At 43.8% G+C, this 21,440-nt stretch overlaps 1 long non-coding RNA gene across 1 annotated transcript in view; it reads left to right on the top strand.

The window, feature by feature from the left end:
• LOC105464264 (uncharacterized) overlaps nt 1-21,440 on the top strand; it is a 114,234-nt gene that overhangs the window by 64,601 nt on the left and 28,193 nt on the right. The window lies entirely within an intron of this gene.

The following is a 21,440-nucleotide window of genomic DNA, read 5'->3' as shown; positions in this document are numbered from 1 at the left end:
CATAGATTTTAGGGAGACATGAGACATCAATCAATACATGTAAGATGCACATTTGTTCGATCTGGAAAGGTGGGACAACTTGAAGCAGAGGTTTCCCAGTCATAGATAGACTTAAAGATTTTCTGATTGGCAGTTGGTTGAAAGAGTTATCTGAAGACCTGGAATCAATATAAAGGAATGTCTGGGGTACAATAATGGGTTGTGGAGACCAAAGCTGCATCATGCAGATGAAGCTTCCAGGTAGCAGGCTTCTGGGAGAATAGATTGTAAATATTTCTTATTAGACATAAGGTCTGTGTCGATGTTAATGTTGGTCAGCTTTTCCTGAGTTCCAACTAGCCTTTCCATCATGGCCTGAACTGGTTTTTCAAGTTAGCTTTGGATTGCCCTTGGCCAAGAGGAGAGATCTGTTCAGATGGGCTGGGGGGCTTAGAATTTTATTTTTCATTTACAAGTTCTTTCAGCCTAGGATGACTTTCCTTTGGATCCTCCTATGGCTGGTTTATTGTCATATTCTGCCTTGGCAGAATTGTTACCTCCTCAGGTCTTCTCTGCCCACTTACCTATGGTCTCACGTAGCTATAGAGTGACAGGCATTATGCTATGGTCATTTATAAGGTGACCATATAATTTATTGTTCAACCTAGAGCACTTATAAAGGGTAAAAGGGACTTTTACTCCAATTCAGCCAGGACGGTGAATTTAAAGCAGTATAGTCCTGGATGAATTGAGATGTGGTCACCCTTCCTGTTTATTATTCACACACTCTCTATAATACCATGCTTTATTATCTCCATAGCCCTTGTCATTAGCTGATATTTTTATTTATGTCACAGGGCAAACCCCAAAATTGGGGTTCAGCCCAGAAGACCATGTGGGCTCTTGGCTTCACACAGGAAGGAATTCAAGAGCCAGTAGACAGTAAAGTGAAAGCAAGTTTATTAAGAAAGTAAAGAAACAAAAGGATGGCTACTCCACAGGCAGAGCAGTAATATGGGTTGCTCAACTGAGTATATTTATGGTTATTTCTTGATTATATGCTAAACAAAGGGTGGATTATTCATGAGTTTTGTGGGAAAGGAGCAGGGAATTCCTGGAACTGAGGGTTCCTCCCCTTTTTAGACTACGTAGGATAACTTCTAGACATTGTCATGGTGTTTGTAAGCTGTCATAGCGCTGATGGGATTGTCTTTTAGCATGTTAATGCATTCTAATGCACGTATAACAAGCAGTGGGGATGACCAGAGGTCACTTTTGTCGCCATCTTGGATTTGGCAAGTTTTGGCTGGCTTCTTTACCATATCCTGTTATCAGCAGGGTCTTTATGACCTGTATCTTGTGATACCAGTCCTGCTGACCTCCTATCTCATCCTGTGACTAAGAATGCTTAACTTCGTGGGAATGCAGCCCAGCAGGTCTCATTCTCATTTTACCTAGCCCCTGTTCGAGATGGAGTCACTCTGGTTAGAGCGCCTCTGAAAAAGCAGGAAATACCTGGAATTGAGGGTTCCTTCCCCTTTCAGACCATATAGGGTAACCTCCAGATGTTGCCATGGCATTTGAAAACTGTCATGGCACTGGCGGGAGTTTTCTTTGGTATGCTAATGTATTTTAATTACTGTATAATAAGCAGTGAGGATGACCAGAGGTCACTTTCATCACATTTCTTTCTTTCATCACCATCTTGGTTTTGGTGGGTTTTGGCCAGCTTCTGTAGTGCATTCTGTTGTATCAGCGGGGTCCTTGTGACCTGTATCTTGTGAAACCAGTCCTGCTAACCTCCTATCTCGTTTACATACTTGTCATCTCTTGGCTTAATGTAAACTTCAGGGGGAGGAGGATATTGTCTCTCTGGTTCACCATTAAATCTTCATCTTCTTGAATATGTTTAGCACGTAGTAGGGATTCTATAAATATCTGTGGAATAAAATGTGTTGAATGTCAGGTCCTTTGATTATTGTGGGTTAGGTAGCTATGGATTAGTTTTCCTTGCTACACCTCTTTTGTCATTTTGAATGGTGAGTCGTAAAACCTGTCTGTCTGTGCTGATCAGGAATCATGTTCTTTTCCAAATCGGGAGATTCCAACCAAAGTTGGCTTGTGGAGCAAACAGGGCTTCTCTAAAGTTGCTTAGTTCCCTTTAGTGAGCCCCTTGTTTGAATTAGGTTTGATAACCACAAACAAGGAAATAGTTCCAGCAGTGAGAGGCACTTACTCAACCTGCATAGAAGACATCATATTCTCCCAGCAGTCGGGTCCATAAAATAAGTGGTCTCCCTTCTTATGGACTGGAAATGCCAGAAATGCAGTGTTGGGAATAATACCACGGGATCACTGAAATAATTAGTGTGGGTCCTGATTGTGTAAAATCTGATTATTGTGGAGTGGGGATTGGATTGCATGTTAATTAATATTTAAGTCCTTTGGAAATGGCACTGAAGGAAGAACCCTCCCAGACCATTTGGTTCCTCCAGCTCATCCCCCATGAGACGGGATTTCTTGGGACCCAAACAGAAATCCCCTTATCACATGCAGCACAGATTGCAGGCAGGGCTTGCACTTGCAGTATTTGCATTTGTATAAAGAAAGGGCCTGGTATTATGTAACTGCATGTGGGTTCTGAGGGCTTCTAATGGGCCTCCTTTTGTACAGTCTCTTAGCAACCAATTGAAGTTTGTAAGCTGAAACAGAGACTGGAGTCCATCACTCCTTTAGCACATTCCTCTGAGTCCAGCCTGCCTCTAAGAGAGCCAGCCTAGTGGATGCATGCCTTTTCTTCCTTGCCAAAGCTCAACAATCCTTGTTCAAGCATTGCTTCACCTGGGGAAGAAAAGGAATTGAGAGTTGGAGAGAGAGGCTACGGACCAGTTGTGTTGTGTTTAGAACTTCAACTGTAGTCAAGTAAAGTCTTCAAGGCAACTGACCTGCACTCATTCATTCTTAAAAGAGGCAATATTACTTGACAGTTAAGAGTGTTCTTTAGGGTCAGAAGGAATCCTGGCTCTGCCACTCAAGAGCTGCATGTCCTTGGACAAATTACATTATGTTTCTGGGCTTCAATTTCTTCATTTTGTTACGCACAAACAAAAAAAAGTACCCTTCTCGTTGGTTCACTGAAAATATTAAGGCGTGTTATTAATGTAACAAATATTCGAGAGTAGGGTTCCCTATGTGTCCAGCACTGTCCTTGGTGCTGAAGGCACTGAAGTAAATGCAACAGGCAAAAATACCTGCCCATGATATGCAAAAATAACACTATGGAGGGAGACAGAAAAGCTGATGGTATTAATGACAGCATCATGGAATATCTCATTGAAAATGTGACCATTGAGCAAGACTTGAAACACAATCCCAAGTGAAGGCCTTAACATGGTACACAAAGGTTGTAAATGCTAAGTACATGTTAGCTCTTATTTAATTTATTAACTAATGCCGTTATTTATCTACTTATTTATTCATTTGGCTAATTCTGAATTACTTATTCATCCATCCACCTGTCCATCCATCCATCCATCCATCCACCCATTCATTCTTTCATCTGAGATTACCTGAAGGATATGAATAACATTATTTCTATATTCAACATACCAAGAGCCATAATAAAGGCAGATGTAGATGAGGTTTAGAGCAAAATTTCTTAACCTCAGCACTACTATCCCATTTGTCCTTATGATTCTTTGTGTGTGTGGGAGGGGTTGTCCTGTGAATTATAGGATGTTGACAGCATCCCTGGCTTCTATTCACTAGATTACCATAGTACTCCCAAGCCATGACAATCAAATATGTCTCCAGACATTGCCAAGTGTCCCATGGGTAGTTGAGGAGGGGAGGAATTGTCTTCAGTTGAGAATCCCACATTTAGAGGAACACCTTTCTCAGGAAGGAAAACTAATCTGCCTTTCTCTAGAAAGGAAATGAATGTAAGACTTTAATTTCAGCAGAAATAACAGCATTTTCCGACATTTTGTTTCTTAGAAGCATATTTTCTTGTGCTGAAAAGCAGAAGGTACTTGGGGACTATTTGAAATTGAAAATAGACTCTTACCCCACAGGAACTCTTTGCATATCCTTTGAGAATTGTGGCTCATTCAAAAAACATCTCCAAGGCTTACTGAAGAAGTGGTTACAACAGGGAAATCTTCACTAACCTGAAGGAATGCAGGCTCATGCTTGGTGCCTTTGGAATTCTTGCCTGATTTTATTGATGACTCTACAACTACAAAGCTCAGCCCAAGATTCTTCAATGGAATAACAAACAGCAAGACTTTCTCTCTAAAGAATTCTGTTGAGAGCAGCCATGTGACTTGATTCCTTGGAAAAAGAACCGTGCCTCATAGGGTATCATGTTGAGGCCAGAGCAGCCATCTCTGCCTAAGGGCCCCTTTCCAGGTCAACCTCTTCCAAGGACAGCTCCTGAATACTAGGAAGGTAACTTAACTTGCCTGGTTTCTCACTGCCCTGCATATGTCTATTCCTGGAGACATCTATGGTGCAAGCAGGTTGTCTGGAAATCCTGCAGTGTTTTAAGCAGCTCTTGAATCTTACCATTTCTTTCCATTCCCACTGTATCTCTTCTTTCCTCCTCTCCCATCGTGGTCAAGTCCCATTTGGTCAATCACGGTAGCTGATTTCTATGGAGGGTTGCTCACTTCCATCTATCTGCTGCACAGCACAGTTCAGTCTTTTCACTAAACATAGACTTCAGTTCAAGCTCCTAACTCTGGCCTGCAGGGTAGTGCATGATCTGCCCTTCTCTCCAGCTTCCACACCAACCACTCTCTCTTAGTGCTCAATCTGCTTTTGTCCCCCCAGCCTCCTTAGCTCATTCACACTTTAAGACACCTATAGGATTATCTTGTCCCCTCCCAGCACCCCTCAACACCAGTCAGATCTTTTCTGGTAGCCGATTGTTTTGTGGCTAAGAATCCTAACAAGGCCTCCAAGTCCACCACTGTCTACTGTAACATCATCTTCCACTATTTCCCATCCCTGTGGTCCAGCTGCTGTGTCTCCTCTGCCCCTCAGGTGCACAGGGCTCTTCCCACAGTAGGGCTCATGTGACTGTCTACACTCTAGAAGCTCTTCCCTTCCCTGCATGCTGTTTAAGCCTTCACCATGTATCAAAGCTCAGATTCAGCCTCTATTTCTCATGAAGATTTCTCTTACCTCCCTGACAAGTTCCTGTGCCCTTATTATACATTCTTATAGCATTATATTCTCTCATTCACTACTTCCTAGTTGCAATTTTATATTTATTTACAAGCTTATTATATTAGCGCTCATCTATCCAGTTTCTAAGCACCTCAAGAGATGGGACCTTATTTGTTATGTTACCATTTTGAACTCAGTATAAAGTGCCACACACGTAGTAGGCACTGAGCAAATATTATATAGTTGGGAAATTGAATAAATGCACCCCAGCACTCCTCAACTACGAAGACTTATGTTTGCAAAATTAGACTAACGTGAGCTTTTCTGGAGCCATGGGGGAAGGGTTGAGGATGGAATAGACTAGAGAATTTGTAATGGAGGAGGTATGAGAGCAGGTCAAAGTATCAGGAAATTATATTACTTGACATTTTCTTACTCCCTTTTGTGTTTGTACCTTCATCTTCCATTATCCAATATTACAAGCCCCTTGAATGTAGGCATAGAGCTTTTTATTTCTAAAATTACAGTCAGCACCTAGCCCACGACCTGGCATATAGTAGGTGCTCAACAAAGCTGCCCCGAGTGAATAGATGTCATGCATTCTGGATTTAATACAGACCTTACCGTCTAAGCTGAGGTTCATTCGGGAGGGACTGGGAAAGGAATGTGAAGGCTGATGATTGTTATTTATTTATTTATTTATTTATGAGATGGAGTTTCGCTCTGTTGCCCAGGCTGGAGTGCAGTGGCATGATCTCGGCTCATGGCAACCTCTGCCTCCCGATTTCAAGCAATTCTTCTGCCTCAGCCTCCCGAGTAGCTGGGATTACAGGCATGTACCACCATGCCTGGCTAATTTTTGTGTTTTTAGTAGAGGCAGGGTTTCACTATGTTGGCCAGGCTGGTCTCGAACTCCTGACCTCAGGTGATTCGCCTGCCTTGGCCTCCCAAAGTGCTGGGACTACAGGCGTGAGTCACTGCACCCAGCTGATCGTTATTTATTTATTCATTTATTTGAGACAGTGTCTGGCTCTGTTGCCCAGTGCAGTGGTGTGATCATCTGTCTCTGTACCTTCAAACTCCTGGACTCAAATGATTCCCCACCTCAGCCTCCCGAGTAGCTGGGGAGTACAAGTGTGCACCACCATGCCTGGATAATTTTTTATTTTTATTTTTTGTAGAAACAGGGTCTTGGTATGTTACCCAGTCTGGTCTCAAACTCCTGACCTCAAGTGATCCTCCTGCCTTAGCCTTCCAAAGTGCTGGGATTACAGGTGTGAGCCACCATGCCCGGCCAAGATGGTTATTTATTAGGAAAACATGGTACATTGAAGTTTTTCACAAAACATATGACAGAAAGAGCCTGGATAGTTTTTTTTTAAGCTAACATTTATCAAGAACATATTTTTTTTTTGCCAGCTCTGTGATAAATGCTCTATATGTGTTATCTAGCTAATTTGTAGATGCTGCTAAATTTGCAGATGAGGAAACTGGGGCTTGGAGACATTAACTTACCAGTCTAAGGCCAGACAATAGTGGCAAAATTAACATGGAAACTTGGGTCTGATTTTAATATTCATGGGCTTAGCAAGTTTGCTACAAGGACCCTTTCACTAAATCTGGGTTCATAAATGAGTCATCTAACACCTTTTGCCTTCATGCCGTCACCCATCAGATGGATGAATCCATTCCTACTCATATCTCAAGGCTGAATGAAAGACCGTGTGTTCGTGAACAGGCATCAGAACACGTATAACTGGAAGGGGTGCCATAATTCATTCACTGGGTTCTGGCTCCACACCAGCCTAACAGGGCCTGTTATTATGTGACCTCCCATTGCTTAAGCCTCTGATAAGACAGTAAGTCTGTATACAAGGTGGCCATGAACTGCTACCTGCTTTCCAATTCCTGCTAGAAGCCCTCCTTACACCTTATGAGGCTAAGAAACCAGAAGAGGTATTTCACTCTGGTTTTCAGCAATTTGTTCTACTCTGTGAACTTCTGTGTCTGCTTATCCAATTTCATGAAAATTAGATTAGGAAGCGCTAATTAGTGCTGACTCAGCTAGTTTAAAATGGACAGTGTCAAATGGAAGAGGAACCTGCCAGTGTGATGTTTGGATCCCAAATCTGCTGGGAATTAAGTTTCTGCATGGATGCCAATATCATAGGTTACTTGTGGCAGCTTGCTCCAAGCTACTTTTATGGAACACGGTGTCCCCCCCACAGACTTTTGAAAGGAGGAAGGATGCTTTTTCCATTAGCACAAGAAGAGGATTTGCTTCAGATGATTTGGTCAAAATGCTCATTCATTTATTCATTCAAAGAATCTTTTCTGAGCACCTATTATATGCCAGGCTCTGTTTTGGACTCAGGGGTACCAGTGGTGAATAAAACAGGCAAAGTTCCATCCACATCAGGCTTACATTCTAGCTGAGGTTGGTAAACAATAATGAAGTAAATATATGATACAATGTTAAGCAGCATTTCCCTCTGATAGTTGTATATTCATTAAATATGAGAAAAAATATATTTTTAAAAAGCTTTGTTTAGATTTGATTCATATACCATAGAAATCATCTGCTGAAAACATACAAATCAATGGATTTTGGTATATTGAGTTGTGTAATCATCACCACAGTCAATTTGAGAACATTTTCATCACTCCAAAAAGAAACTCTGCAGTCTTTAGTTATCACCCTCTTTACCCCATACCTTACCTCCAGTCCTAGACAACCACAAATCTACTTTCTTTATATATAGATTTGTCTATTCTGGACAGAGAAAATATCATGTTTTGTGAGTGAGGAGGCATGGAAGGAGACTTTACTGTCCTCACCTCCCAGATGAGGCCTTTTGGATTTAGTTTTCCTTGGAGCTCCCTCTAAGATCTGGATTTTTAATTGCTTCACAGGCTTAGTTTCTGGGGGATGGCAGGGGTACTGGCCAGTGTCCTGATACAAATCCTCTCTTTTACCACCTTACCTTTCACTTCTAAGTCCTACCTGAGATTACAGGTGCAGAGCCAGTCAGCAAATGCTGAGAGTAAATATGCATACACGGAAACAGAAGACACTCCAGTCAGCTGTGCAGTCACATCTTCAAGCAATAAATAAGCACATCATGTTTACAGAAGCCTCACTGTAGTCCAAATTACTATACTCTCTTACCTGGACTGTTTCAGTAGCCTGGTCTCTGTTCTCCCCATGTTTTGTCTTGCCTCTCTCTCAGCCTGTTTCTCCCAAGATACCAGAATAAATGTTTCAAAGTGTGAATCTGACCATGTCACTCTCATGCTGATGAAAATCCTACATGGTCCTCAAGGTAGTCAAGGCTTTCCTCTGTAACCCATGAGGGCCTGCAAAACCTGATCCCTGGAAGACTTTCCAGCATCATCTATCACCATTCTTCCTCCAGTGTCTAAATCACTTTTAATTCCTGCAAAGTGTCACATAATCTCTAGCAGGCGTTTGCCCTTTCTGGAACACTCTTTCCTACCTGTATTACCTGACTAGCTTCCATATGCCCTTCTGGTCCTAGATTAGAGATGACTTCCTTCAGTAGGGGGGCCTTCCTTGTTTCTTCAGGATGTGGTTAGGTACCTGTATTAGCTTTCTACTGCTGCTTAACAAATCACCCCAAACTTAACATCTTAAAACAACAAGCATCGTTTCACATTTTCTGTGGGTCAGGAATTCAGGAGTGGTTTAGTTGGATGCTTCTGGATCATGGTCTCTCATGAGTTGTAGTCATGGTGTTGGCCAGGGCTGCTGTCATCTGAAAGCTTGACTGGGTCTGGAGGGTCTGCCTTGAAGATGGCATACTCCCATGGGTGTTGGCAGAGGGCCTCAGTTCCTCATCTCGTGGGCCTCTTCATAGGACTATTTAACGCCCTTTCAACCTGGCAGTTGACTTCTCCCATGATGCGGTTTGTGTGTCCCCACCCAAATCTCATCCCCAATTGTAGCTCCCATAATTCCCACATGTCATGGGAGGGACCCAGTGGGAGGTAATTGAATCATGGGGACAGTTTCCCCCATACAGTTCTTGTGGCAGTGAATAAGTCTCATGAGATCTAATGGGTTTTTTTCCCCGCCGAGATGAAGTCTCACTCTGTCACCCAGGCTGGAGTGCAGTGGCACAATCTCGGTTAACTGCCACTTCCGCCTCCTGGGTTCAAACGATTCTCCTGACTCAGCCTCCCAAGTAGCTGGGATTACAGGTGTGAGCCACCACACCCGGCTAATTTTTGTATTTTTAGTAGAGATGGGATTTCACCATGTTGGCCAGGCTGGTCTCAAACTCCTGACCTCAGGTGATCCGCCTGCCTTGGCCTCCCAAAGTGATGGGATTACACACGTGGACCACTGCACCTGGCCGATCTGATGGTTTTATAAAGGGGTGTTCCCCTGCACAAGCTTTCTCTTGCCTGTTGCCATGTAAGATGTCCCTTTGCTCTTCTTTTGTCTTCTGCCATCATTGTGAGGCCTCCCCAGCCATATGGAGCTGTGAGTCCATTAAACCGCCTTCCTTTATAAATTACCCAGTCTTGGGTGTGTCTTTATTAGCAGTGTGAGAACAGACTAATACACCCCAGAATGAGCAATTCAAGAAAGTGTTGGGGGAAGCTGCAATGCCTTGTATGTCCTGGTCTCTGAAGTTACACACTTCTATCGTACTCTATTTGTTAGAAGCAATTCCAGTCAGTCCATCGCACATATAAGGGGGAAGAAAATTATGCTCAACCCATTGAAAGAAGGAGTTTCAAAGAACTGGTGAACATTAGTGCCCTTTGTATCCTGCCCTAACAGTTCCTGCACTTACCCCTAAATTAGCTATTTGCACACTGAATTGTCATTGTCTGTCTCTCTGACTGTGAGTTCTTCAAGGATGAAGACTTACTTTCTTTCACGATATTTAGAATATTTCTAAATACTATCACGGTTCCTTAAGTACTGTTTAGTAACCACTTATTTGGTGAATCAATGACCTGTCCTAGATGCCTGAAAGGTCTAGATCGGTGCTTTTCAAACATTAATGGGCATCCCTGCAAATCACCCAGGTGTCTTGCTAAAGTGAGGATTCTAATTCAGTATGTCTGCGGTACAGCACAAGACTCTGTTTTCCTAACAGGCTCCAAGGGGATGCTGATGCTCTGCTCCATAGAGCACACGTGGAGTGGGTTAGGGTTTAGAATATTCTAGATAAGCTTCTAGTTGTTGAGAGCCACTTCTAGATAAGCTTCATAACCCAACTGGGAAGACACACTTCCCCCAGTAGGACAGCCCAAGGCTGGCCACGAAGTAGTGTCAGCCTAGTCATGGGCAAACCTGCAGTATACTGTGCTCACTTTCCCTCCAGCAGCCCTGGTTGATTGAGAAGATGTCAGTGAGGGACAATCAAGGAAGACGCTGTGTGATACAGGAAGCCTTCCAAATAGGCAGCACATTCTCATTTGGCTCTGGAAGGCAGAGCTGGGTGAGGATCACTCATGTATATGCCAAGGGGTTGCATGGCATGAGCAAGTGTGGAGGGAGGCTGAGTCAACGGTTTGGGGGGATCTGAATGAAAGTTGGGGTTGAGTGGTGATGGAGACCCCATCTCCACCTCAGAGAACTCATGAAGCCCAGACTGTCTGCTGTGGTTGAAGCAGTACTTTTGCTGGAGGCAAAGGGATTGACTATGAAATATATTTGTACTATTCCTCTCAGTTCTTAAGATGCGTGATTCTAAGGCTCTCATTTTAGAGAAAATTGAGCAAATCCAGATGTTTTCTGTTAATACCCTGAATCTCACTTTCATCCTTGCAGTTCTGATTTTAACAAGGTGAGGCACTGGGGTGTGTGTGTGTGTAATCTGTCATCTCAAGAGGGGCATTGTCGTCTTATCACATGAAGGGCCAGTGTAAGCATAGGGTAATAATGATCATCCCCAATGTTTGGGGAAAGGTTTCATATCCATTTAGTCTAGTGGTGCTCAGCTATAACTGCACATTGGAATCACCTGGGAGCTTTAAAAATTACTGATGCCGGCAGGGCTGAGTGGATCATGCCTATAATCCTAGCACTTTGGGATGCCGAGGCGGGAGGATCACCTGAAATACCAGCCTGGCCAACATGGTGAAACCCTGTCTCTACAAAAATACAAAAATTAGCCAGGCATGATGGTGGGTGCCTGTAATCCCAGCTACTCAGGAGGCTGAGGGGAAAGAATCGCCTCAAACGTGGGAAGCAGTGAGCCAAGATCACACATTGAGCTCCAGCCTGGGCAACAGAGCAAGACTCAGTCTCAAAACAAACAACAGCAACAACAACAACAAAACACCTACTGATGCCTGGGTTCCACCTCCAGAGATTCTGATTTAATGGATCTAGAGTGTAAGTTGGGCATCAGAACGTTTTAAACCTTCCCAGGTGATGCTATTGTGTGGCATGGTTGAGAGTCACTAGTTTCATCTTACATGAATCCTTCACTAATAAAGGTAAGGGTTCATGTAAGATGAAACTAGTAGCTCTCAACAACTAGATAAGGTGATCTGTCTTTTTTATTTTTAAAGAAATGAAAAAATTGTATCACAGCAATTGATACTGCCTCAAATGAGTGACTGCCTCAAATTCATACAATCAGTAAGTAGGAGGGTCAGAACTCAAATTCAAGTTAGTTGCTTAGTGCTCGTTCAACTTGCATCACCAATATTGCCTCCAGGTAGCTAGTATTAATGCACATGACAAAGGAAGAGAACTTGAAAGATGGAGACATGAGATATCTGGTTAAAGGTCAGACTTTGAGTTAGGGTGTAGTTAGGGCTCTGTATTTCTAATGTCCCTGTTTGCTCTTCTCCCGTGTCTTTGAAGCCAAGTTTGGGCCAATACCCATATTAGATAAATAAATCCTAGGCTCCTTGAGGACAAAGGTGATATTACTATCTGCTGATCCAGACCATGAATAGTCAAGGTCGAAAAATGAAATTGGCAGGAAGAAGTGTATTTTATTGGACCCAGACCTGGAATGTCAACGTTCTTAGTTCTGAGAAATTCTTGCTCTTGGAATTCATCCACTTTCATCTTTGGATACTTGCAACCTCCCTGCTCACAACCCATCATTGATTAAATTAGCAGATGCTGATGATAGAATGAGACTGAGGCCAGTGATGTGAAAATAATTTCTTGGCAGTGAAGGAGGCCCCAAAGGTTTTACAAAAAAAATTTTTTTAAAGCACTAACTAAGGAATAGAGCTAAAATGCTCAGACACTGCATGGAAGCCAGGGATTGTATTAAATCAGAGTAATTGGGGTGGAGAGGGAGAGTGTTTTATAGTAATAGTCATCATAGCTGGCACCAGATCTCTCAGGTAAGAACATAGACGCTCGGAACTTACGAGAGAACTTAGCTTTCCAGTATTCTTTAGGTGTGGAATGTGAAGTCCTGAGCGGGGCTGGTCTGCGAAGAGTCAGCAAGGTGAAAAGAGATAACAGAGAGTTTTGGGAGGTGCGTGACGGCAGACAAGACAGACAGGGAATAAAGAGAGGGAGACGGAAACATGTCTGGAAGCTGGAGATTGCCCAGGCAGGTGGCCATTGAGAGATTTCTAAAACTTCCGAGAATTGGGGGTATGTAATATTCTAAATCATATGAAATCTTATGCCATCCCTTATCTGAATGCCTTGGGGAAATCTGCTTTCCACATAGCTCTACAATTGTATTTTGAGGAATAAAGGGACCAGTGTACTTATTAGGGAGAAGTTATACAGTGCAGAAAGGAGAAAAAAATAAAAACTTGCAGAATAAAAGGGTGATCTGTAAAACGAACCAATTCAGTGGAAATGAGACCCAGGGCTGTAGCTGAAATTGACTCTCCCCAAGAACCTCCAAAGAGATTGGGGGGACAATACTGTGTCTCCCTCAGTTTGGGGTGTTTTGAAAAAATCTCATTTAAATCTCTGAAGTCAAGGTGATGCCACCTTGTCGCAAATGGAGGCTTAAGGAAGATTTCCAGTCTGCAATAGAGAACGTGGAGGCCAGACTAAATGGAACGCCCCTGAGGAAATTGCGGATGTAGCAGCAGTCCAGTTCACACGCTCATTCACTCATTCATCAAACACTGGCACAACATCTTACATCGTCAAGGCATGTAATATGTGCCGAGAATATAGACACTGTCCTTGCCCTCAAGGAACTTTCACCTTTGGAGTGAGAAGGCAGGGATAACTGATATTTATCGAGCTCTTTCTGTATGCAGATACTAGGCTATCTATTTCACACACTTTGTCTTTTTAAAATTCTCCCAGCAGCTTTATGAGCAATTATTATCCCCAACATATATATAGGGAATCCGAGGCCCAGAGACATTAGGGAACTTGTCTGAAATCTGACTTAGCTAATCCATGATTAAAAAAACGAGTGTTGGCCGGGCGCGGTGGCTCAAGCCTGTAATCCCAGCACTTTGGGAGGCCGAGGCGGGCAGATCACGAGGTCAGGAGATCGAGACCATCCTGGCTAACACAATGAAACCCCGTCTCCACTAAAAATACAAAAAAATTAGCCGGGCGTGGTGGCGGCGCCTGTAGTCCCAGCTACTCGGGAAGCTGAGGCAGGAGAATGGCGGGAACCCGGGAGGCGGAGCTTGCAGTGAGCCGAGATCGCGCCCCTGCACTCCAGCCTGGGCGACAGAGCGAGACTCCGCCTCAAAACAAACAAACAAACAAACAAACAAAAAAACGAGTGTTTGGACACAGAATTATCTGACCCTTAAGTTGGAGGAGGGGTCCTTATTTTGGTCAGAGGCACTTGAAAATTGGCAGTAGGTGGATCAGTCTGGATGTGTCATTTGGCAAATGTTCCCGGTGTTTTTCTGGAGTCTCACCTGATCTGCTCTGATGCCTAATAGCCTGTCCATTACCAGTGCTTTCTACCACGGGGTTAGCCATTGGTATTCTCATCAGCTCCATGTTTTGAAGCTGAACACACTAACTCAACAAGCCACAGATACCACATCATGAATGCGTTGGCTAGCACGAGCATTCTGCGGGCCTGCTGAGGGAACAGGGCGGTGGAGAGCTCAGTGTGGGGCCTGGAATGGTGATGCTCCAGAAACGTGGAGAGAAACGCTGCTCTTCATGGCAGGTACACAGGCCCTGCTTCCTGCAGCAAGTTAGAATCATCCACCATCACTAGAAAAGGGCTGTTAGAAGGGCCTTTTTAACGTGTCCTGTGCCCAGGCTACAAGGAGCAATCCATCATGTTGCATAAGCATAAACACTCCACAGCTAATTAAGTGAGGGTAAAATCATCTGCACCATCCATATAATATTTATTTAACACGATTTGCTTAAGAGAGGCCCAGAGTCCTTCTCCTTAGGGAGGTATAGGGGAACTGGGAGGAGAAAATTTGGGCACTTGAGGAGCAGAAACGAATTGGACTGGCAAGCGGAGAAGCCACCTGGGCCTGCAGTTGGCTGTGACAGTGAATGGACATCTGTTGTTTTTGTCTGTTTCGCTCCATCCTCTCCCATTGGGGATCCATTTCTCTTCTACTCCTATCAAGTAATGGGGATGGGGCTGCCAATCACAGTTTACCATCCAATCCCCTGGTCACAGGGGTCAGCATGTGATCCAGGTTCAGCCAATCGCAGTGCCTTGTTTGCCTGATCCGAGTGATAGGTCCAGAGTTAGAGCCAGCCCTTTTGGCAATGAGGACAAAGGACACTGATATTTTTGTGTTATGGAGTTCAAAGGACAAGGAGCGGGAACTTCTGGGGCCTTCTTTATTTATCATGTGGAGTTAGCTGTCTGTAGGAGATAATATCAAACAGAGGCCAGCAAAAATGGAGGAAGAGGGGACTGTGAGTATTGGGGTGCCAGTTTCAGTTCTTGAGTCCCCCGCGTGCTGTCCTAGTTCTTATAATTTGGGTTTTAATTGCTATCTTCTAAAGTTTCATGACTCAATACGTTCCCCTTCTGATTACACTTCTGTGAATTGGGTTACTGTTACTCGAAAGTGAAAGAACCTTGACTGATGTAGATGTGAACGCCAAAAATCACATCTTGGGAATATTTTCTTGCATGGAGCCGGCACCTTAACATGTTCTGCATTTTGTGCTGGGTAGGAATTGGACTATACGCTTACACGTCTGAACTTGAATGGACCCCAGGTGTTAATGGGTCCCATTCTTCCATTTATTTGGCAGTTGAGGGGGCTGAGACTCATCATGGAAAAGAGACTCGCCATGATCACACAGCAAACCAGGGGCACAACCAAAGCTGTGAAGGGCCTGTTCCTCTTGATTCTCAGACCAGTAGTCCCTATCTGGGTTAGGGCTGATGAGGTTTCTGGGCCCAGCAGTGGAACAAAGGAACTAAGTATGAATGCACAGGATCAAGAATCTCCAAACCGTGATGGCAGGCCAGGCATACCTCCTTCTTGCCCCAGCTCTGTTTCCACCCTTAAAACTTGCCAACACCATGTGGAGTGAATTATTCTTGGTTTGGTCTTATGCTCAGAGACCCAGCCTAGAACTCAACTTTCAGCACCTTGGCAGCAAGGCCTCAAAGCCAGCCCTACAAAAAGTCTAGATGTTTTCAACATCGGTGTGGTGTGAGTTTCAAAGCATGGTCATCTACATATCCTGTGGAGCCGTGAAAGAGGCGGGCTGCTGGGGGTGGGTGCACTGTCGAGACAGAGCTTTCTACTCCCACTTTACCCAGGGCACCCCTCCTAATCACCCATTTTTAAGTCTTTTTTTTTTTTTTTTGAAATATATATGTGGAGGTTTAAGGTACACTTTGAAAAAGCATTCCCTTAAAGAAAACAAAACAAAACAAAACACTTTTGTTTTTTTTGAGACGGAGTCTCGCTCAGTCGCCCAGGCTGGAGTGCAGTGGCTGATCTCGGCTCACTGCAAGCTCCGCCCCCCGGGTTCACATCATTCTCCTGCCTCAGCCTCCAAAGTAGCTGGGCCTACAGGCGCCCGCTGCCACGCCCAGCTAATTTTTTTGCATTTTTAGTAGAGATGGGGTTTCACCGTGTTAGCCAGGATGGTCTCGATCTCCTGACCTCGTGATCTGCCCACCTCCGCCTCCCAAAGTGCTGGGATTACAGGCGTGAGCCACCGCACCTGGCCTCAAACACAACTCTTAAAATCATGAATTTAATGAACTTAAACCAAGTAAATAAGCAAGAAAGAAATTCCAAGTGACCCTTCAGTAGGCCCAGAAACCTCATTATTGAAGGTAAAAATCACAGCTTACTTTACAATGACCCATATTTTGACAAATACTATCCATCAAATGATGGTTGTAAAGACAGAATCTTGGACAAATGGCCCCATACCCATATTGTTAATTAAGATATATGGTCTCATTCACTTGTCCGTTCACTAAATATTTACTGAGTGCCCATACGCTGGACTCTCCTGTGCTAAATACTGGAGGCACCACAGTGAACAAGATAGCTGTGATCCTTACTCCTACGAAGCTTTTAGAAATTTATTCTTCTCTTGCAACTGAACTCATTTTTTGAGGACTTATCTCCGGGCAGAGGAAAGGGAGTTTGGGTGTAAGGTCAGGCTGGAAAGAAGTTTTGAAAAATGAATCTTGAGTCCATCCATCTTTCTAAATATGTAGTCAGTCACCATCTCTCCTGAGCCAAGCTCAAGGAGGCTGAAGCTGACACAGCTCCCCATATATTTGCCCCTCTGTCTGTCTAATGGGGAGATATCTAGCCTATTTTGTTCTAGCTGCTAAAATCCTATCTGTGTCTCAGTACCTGTCTTCCTTTAAGGATTTTGAAGGGTGAATTAGAAGCATCTTTACAATGCAGGCATCTAGGCTCCCAACCCCTGGGGATAGCCCTCAGAAACCACATATACACGTAATAGTGAGCCAGCCTCAGGGGTGGAGGAACTGGTCTTCCCAATGACTTATGAAAGTCTCATTGGAAGATGGGAAACTTTGGTTCTGGACTTGACCCTGCTGACCATGGGTAGCTTCAAGCAAATCCCTTCACCTTTCTGGTTCTCTTGTAATTTTACTTACGGAGTGAAGGAACTAAAATGTGGATTTTCCCAAAGAAACATTTAAATTTCCATTTCTGATTGGATTCGTTAAGGTAAGGCTAGCTTGCTGTAACTGAAAGTCTCAGGGGCATAACAAAATACATGTTTATTTCTTTTCATGTCATAGTCAATAGGGGTGACTCTGGTCAAGTGGTCTTTTATGTGGCTATGCAGGGGCTCAGTTACCTTCCAATTTGTGGCTCTGCCTTCCTTTAAGGTAGAGGCTGTGCAAAATTTCAAAAAAGACCACCAGAATAGGTCAATTGAATGAATGCACAAAATCAAGGTGATTCAGAACACTTGAGCTGGCAAATGGGGAAAGACTGAGACAGGAGAGACTCCAGTGGGAAGTTTTAGGGACCAGGGCTAGAGGTGCCACGTACCTATTCTACCTACATTCCATCGGCTTGAGTCAGTCACATGGCCATAGCTAAGAGCAACGAAGTCTGGGAAATGCAGTCTAGCTGTTCCATTGGCCTGACTCAGTCACATGGCCACAGCTAAGAGCAAGGCAGTCTGGGAAATGTAGTCTCTGTGGTAAAGAAGAAAGGAAAACAGGTTTGCCAACCAACCAGTTGGGTATAGGAAACTGCAACTTTCCATGGCGGTTGCTTCTTGTTATTCTCTACTCAGTAAGGGTTTAAAAATCATATACTTCTGCCTCAACCAGAATAAATTACTTATAGGAGGTTGTTGCTATAATCCAGTTAGAAGATGACAGCAGCTTTTATGAGGAAAATCTGTCCACACACCCAGTTTTTCCCAGGAGAGGCCATGTATGCTTGTAGTCTCAGCATCCCATCCATGTGGTACCTCCTTTTAACTCTCAAAAGTATCCAGTTTGGATGATAAATTATATAGTCATCCTATCTTCACCATGCAGACGACAGAAGAGAATATGAGATTGTATAAAGATGCACAATATTGCTGAAAAGAAGCCACATATGGCCACTGTTCCATAAAGGCAGTATTTTTTTAATTTTAAAATTCTGCATCTGAAAACACAGTATGACAGAAAGCATCTATATACACCTGCAGTGTTTTTGGTATGATACAGTATTTAATACATCCACTGTTTTCTGCAAAAAATTTTGCTTTGTCAGACAGAAACAAACTTCCCTAGACAAAAAAATACAGCTAAGGCACAATTTTGTTGTTGTTGTTCTGCTAAATAAAAAGACAGAAAAGGTGCAAAAATGGGCAGGTAATGCAATCATTTCTGAGAATCACATTCTACCTCAAGGAAAAGCATTCAGATGACTGGAACTTTGATTACTGGTCAATTTCAGATAGTTCAATATCTCTTAAAATACTCCTTTAAATAAATAGCAAAATATCTACATATTTCAGTGTGTGCCATTTGAATTCTTTTTTTAAAACTTTATTTACAGATTCTCTGTTTTTTAAAATCAACACATTACAAAATATTTCTGTACAGTTTTATGCATATTATGATCTATAACAAAATAGTTATTTTTAAAAACTATATCACCACATGTCTTTGAAAACAACGAAAGGGACGGTAATAACTTAGAGTGAGGCCTCTAAAACAAATACCCAAACAAATGCTATTGACAACATAATATTACAAAAAAAAAAAAAAAAAAAAAAAAAAGCAAAAGGACTACAAAGACAATTGCGCACAATTCTAGTGAATTTCCTGTGAAAACCCTGGGGTTGTCTTTGGCCTCCATCAGCACTGGAGCAATGGAAGGGTCAAGAATAGAGTCTGAAGGTAGGAGAAGGGTGATCCCTTTGAGAACCCTACCCATCCGGGAATATTTAGTGCTATCACTTTCCAGGCAGGAAGGACGACGAGATCAATGGAGAACGTCTCCTGATTTACCCTTGAATGAAGTACATAAAGTCACTCAGTCTTGGGGGCAGGGGAGGTTTGCAAAGCCTTTTCGAGCACTCTGCCGGTAATTAAGCCAGCCCATTACAGCGGCAATATGCTCTAAGAGAGTGCTTCAGGAGTTGGCTGAGCTTGAAATGAGCACCCAAGCCTTCATTTTGCCCAGAGGAAAAATATAAGAACATTTTTCTTAAAGACGACATTTGTAAGCAATTTCTATAGCATCTGCAAACTACAGATTGGCAGCCCCTCCCTTAGGAGGCTGCCCAAAGAAGCTTCACGATGCTCTTTCTTCTGCGATGTTGGTGGAGACGGGAGGGAAAGGATGGATGGTCAGCTTCCCAAAAATAATGTTAAGGCCACATTTCGAAAAGGAGAAACCTAAGGCTTTTTTTGTTTGTTTTGAAGGAGGGATGGGAGAAGCAAGTTGGAGGAACATGAGGGATGGAGTAGATGGCATTAGGGATGGGGACGACAAGGTGCAGAACCCGCTTTCTGGTGGTGTCTGTAGGCAGAGGCAGTTGGAATATTCCCAGCCAAGTGGAGAGGGAAGAGAGGCCACATTCTCCCTGCATAAGCTTGGCGAGACCAGAGCCAAAGACAACGTGAGGGGTAGACACAGGTGGCGCAAGAAAGCCCTCCTCCATCTTAAGAGGGTCCTATACAGTATCTTGTTTGCAAGGTAAAAACAAACAAACAAAAAAACTTCTAAGTTAGAGAGCCAGAGAGGAAGAGAGAGAGGAGAGAGAGAATTTGCATAGATCATACATTCAGCTCAAGCAGATTTGGACAACTTCGTTCCCCCCTCCCAGGTAAACTCAGCAGACACAATGAGGTAGCGCCTGTGGTAGACCCATGGGCAAAGTAAGGTAACTGAGGCAGAAGCAAACAGGACATCCCATGAGCCAGCACAGCCCTATGTGATTTCCAAAGAGGCTTCCAGGGATGGGGCAAGATGGCTGTCAACGCTTGGGATTTGGAGAGAGCCCGGCTGTTTCACACCCTACCTCCTCCTCCTCCTAGACTGCCTTCGCCATTTCTGCCTGGTTGGATGCAGTCCCACAAGGGGTAGCCCCAGGCAGATGTGGACCTCTGCATATCTAAGAGGCAGCAGTCCAGATCTCCAGATTCTGTTCCTTCTTCCCTTCAGCACAATCTTGGGAGCAGGAGAGCGGAATGATCCATTGCCCCTCTGTGGAACTGTCTCTTGGGGAGGGGAATTTGACTTAGCAAGACGTCCCCATTTAGAGTTCAACATGGGCTGTTATTTTTGCCCTGACCTGATGCTGGCTTTTTTCCTCTTCTACCAGGGCAATGCATAATCTCACTGTAAACCACCTCGCCAGAGAGCAGAGGTTGCTGGCAGTGCACATGTGGAACAGTGGAATTTTTCTTTGCCCACTATCTGTTAAAAAAAACAAAAACAAAACAACGGACATTGAAAAAATCAGATTTTTTTTCAAAAAATCTGGATTTCTGGTTTCCTTTCCAAATTGGAAGATTCCACTACACTGTGCTTACATTTTTAACACACAATGATAGGTTGGGGCCGAGTAGCAGCTGCTCATTCTGGGTAGGTCATGTTCATGTCAGTAAGACCACGGTCCCCATCCCCACTCCCATCATGCCCTTTTGTCTCACACCAACCATTTCACTCATCTGTGCTAGTATCCTGGGCTCCGTAAGCATCTGTAACCCCTACCACAGTGTGTGGCTTTGATCCTGTAGGTCTAGCTTGCTGTCTTTAAAGCGGAGTGCTTTAAAGCGGACAGCTGCTTCTAGAATGTACACCTCTCCACCCCTGGATGCTGCTGGAGAGCTGGTGCTCCAAATCCTCAGTGAACTTGGTTGTGGAAGGGCTCTTTATTCACACCCCACTCCTGGTAGCTACTGCCCTGCTCTCTGCATCTTTCTGGCAGAAAGCTAAAGGTTCTAACCCGTGTCTTCTATTTGCCAACTAGAGAACCAGAGGGAAACATGGTCTTCAAACACCCAAACTTGTGCCCAAAGTAGAAGCAATTGCAGTGAGCGAGAAGTGGGGGGCAGGTCCTGTAGTTCTGCTCATCCTCTCTAATCCATTTGCATTTTAGAAGTTAAACCCACAATGAGAAATGAAGCCAGAAGGACTCATGATCTCACCAGGAAAGCCTTTTTTTCCCCTGCAAAGGGAGAAAGCAGTGTACTTCTTACAACACGGGGGAATTGCTCATTGCCTCCTTGGAGACACACTGCTTTATGCGTGGACCAGGAAGTGAAGGGGGATGTGGGAAGGCTGGCTGTCTCCTGAGCTCAATTTCTGCCTGAATGTCACTCAGTGAGTGGGACACTATATGGAGGGCTGCAGCCTAAGGAATGCTTCCTTCTCTCCACAAACCAATACCT

This window comes from Macaca nemestrina, chromosome 18 (assembly GCF_043159975.1).
Source record: "Macaca nemestrina isolate mMacNem1 chromosome 18, mMacNem.hap1, whole genome shotgun sequence".
Taxonomy (NCBI): Eukaryota; Metazoa; Chordata; class Mammalia; order Primates; family Cercopithecidae; genus Macaca; species Macaca nemestrina.
This window is presented reverse-complemented; position numbering and strand designations above follow the sequence as displayed.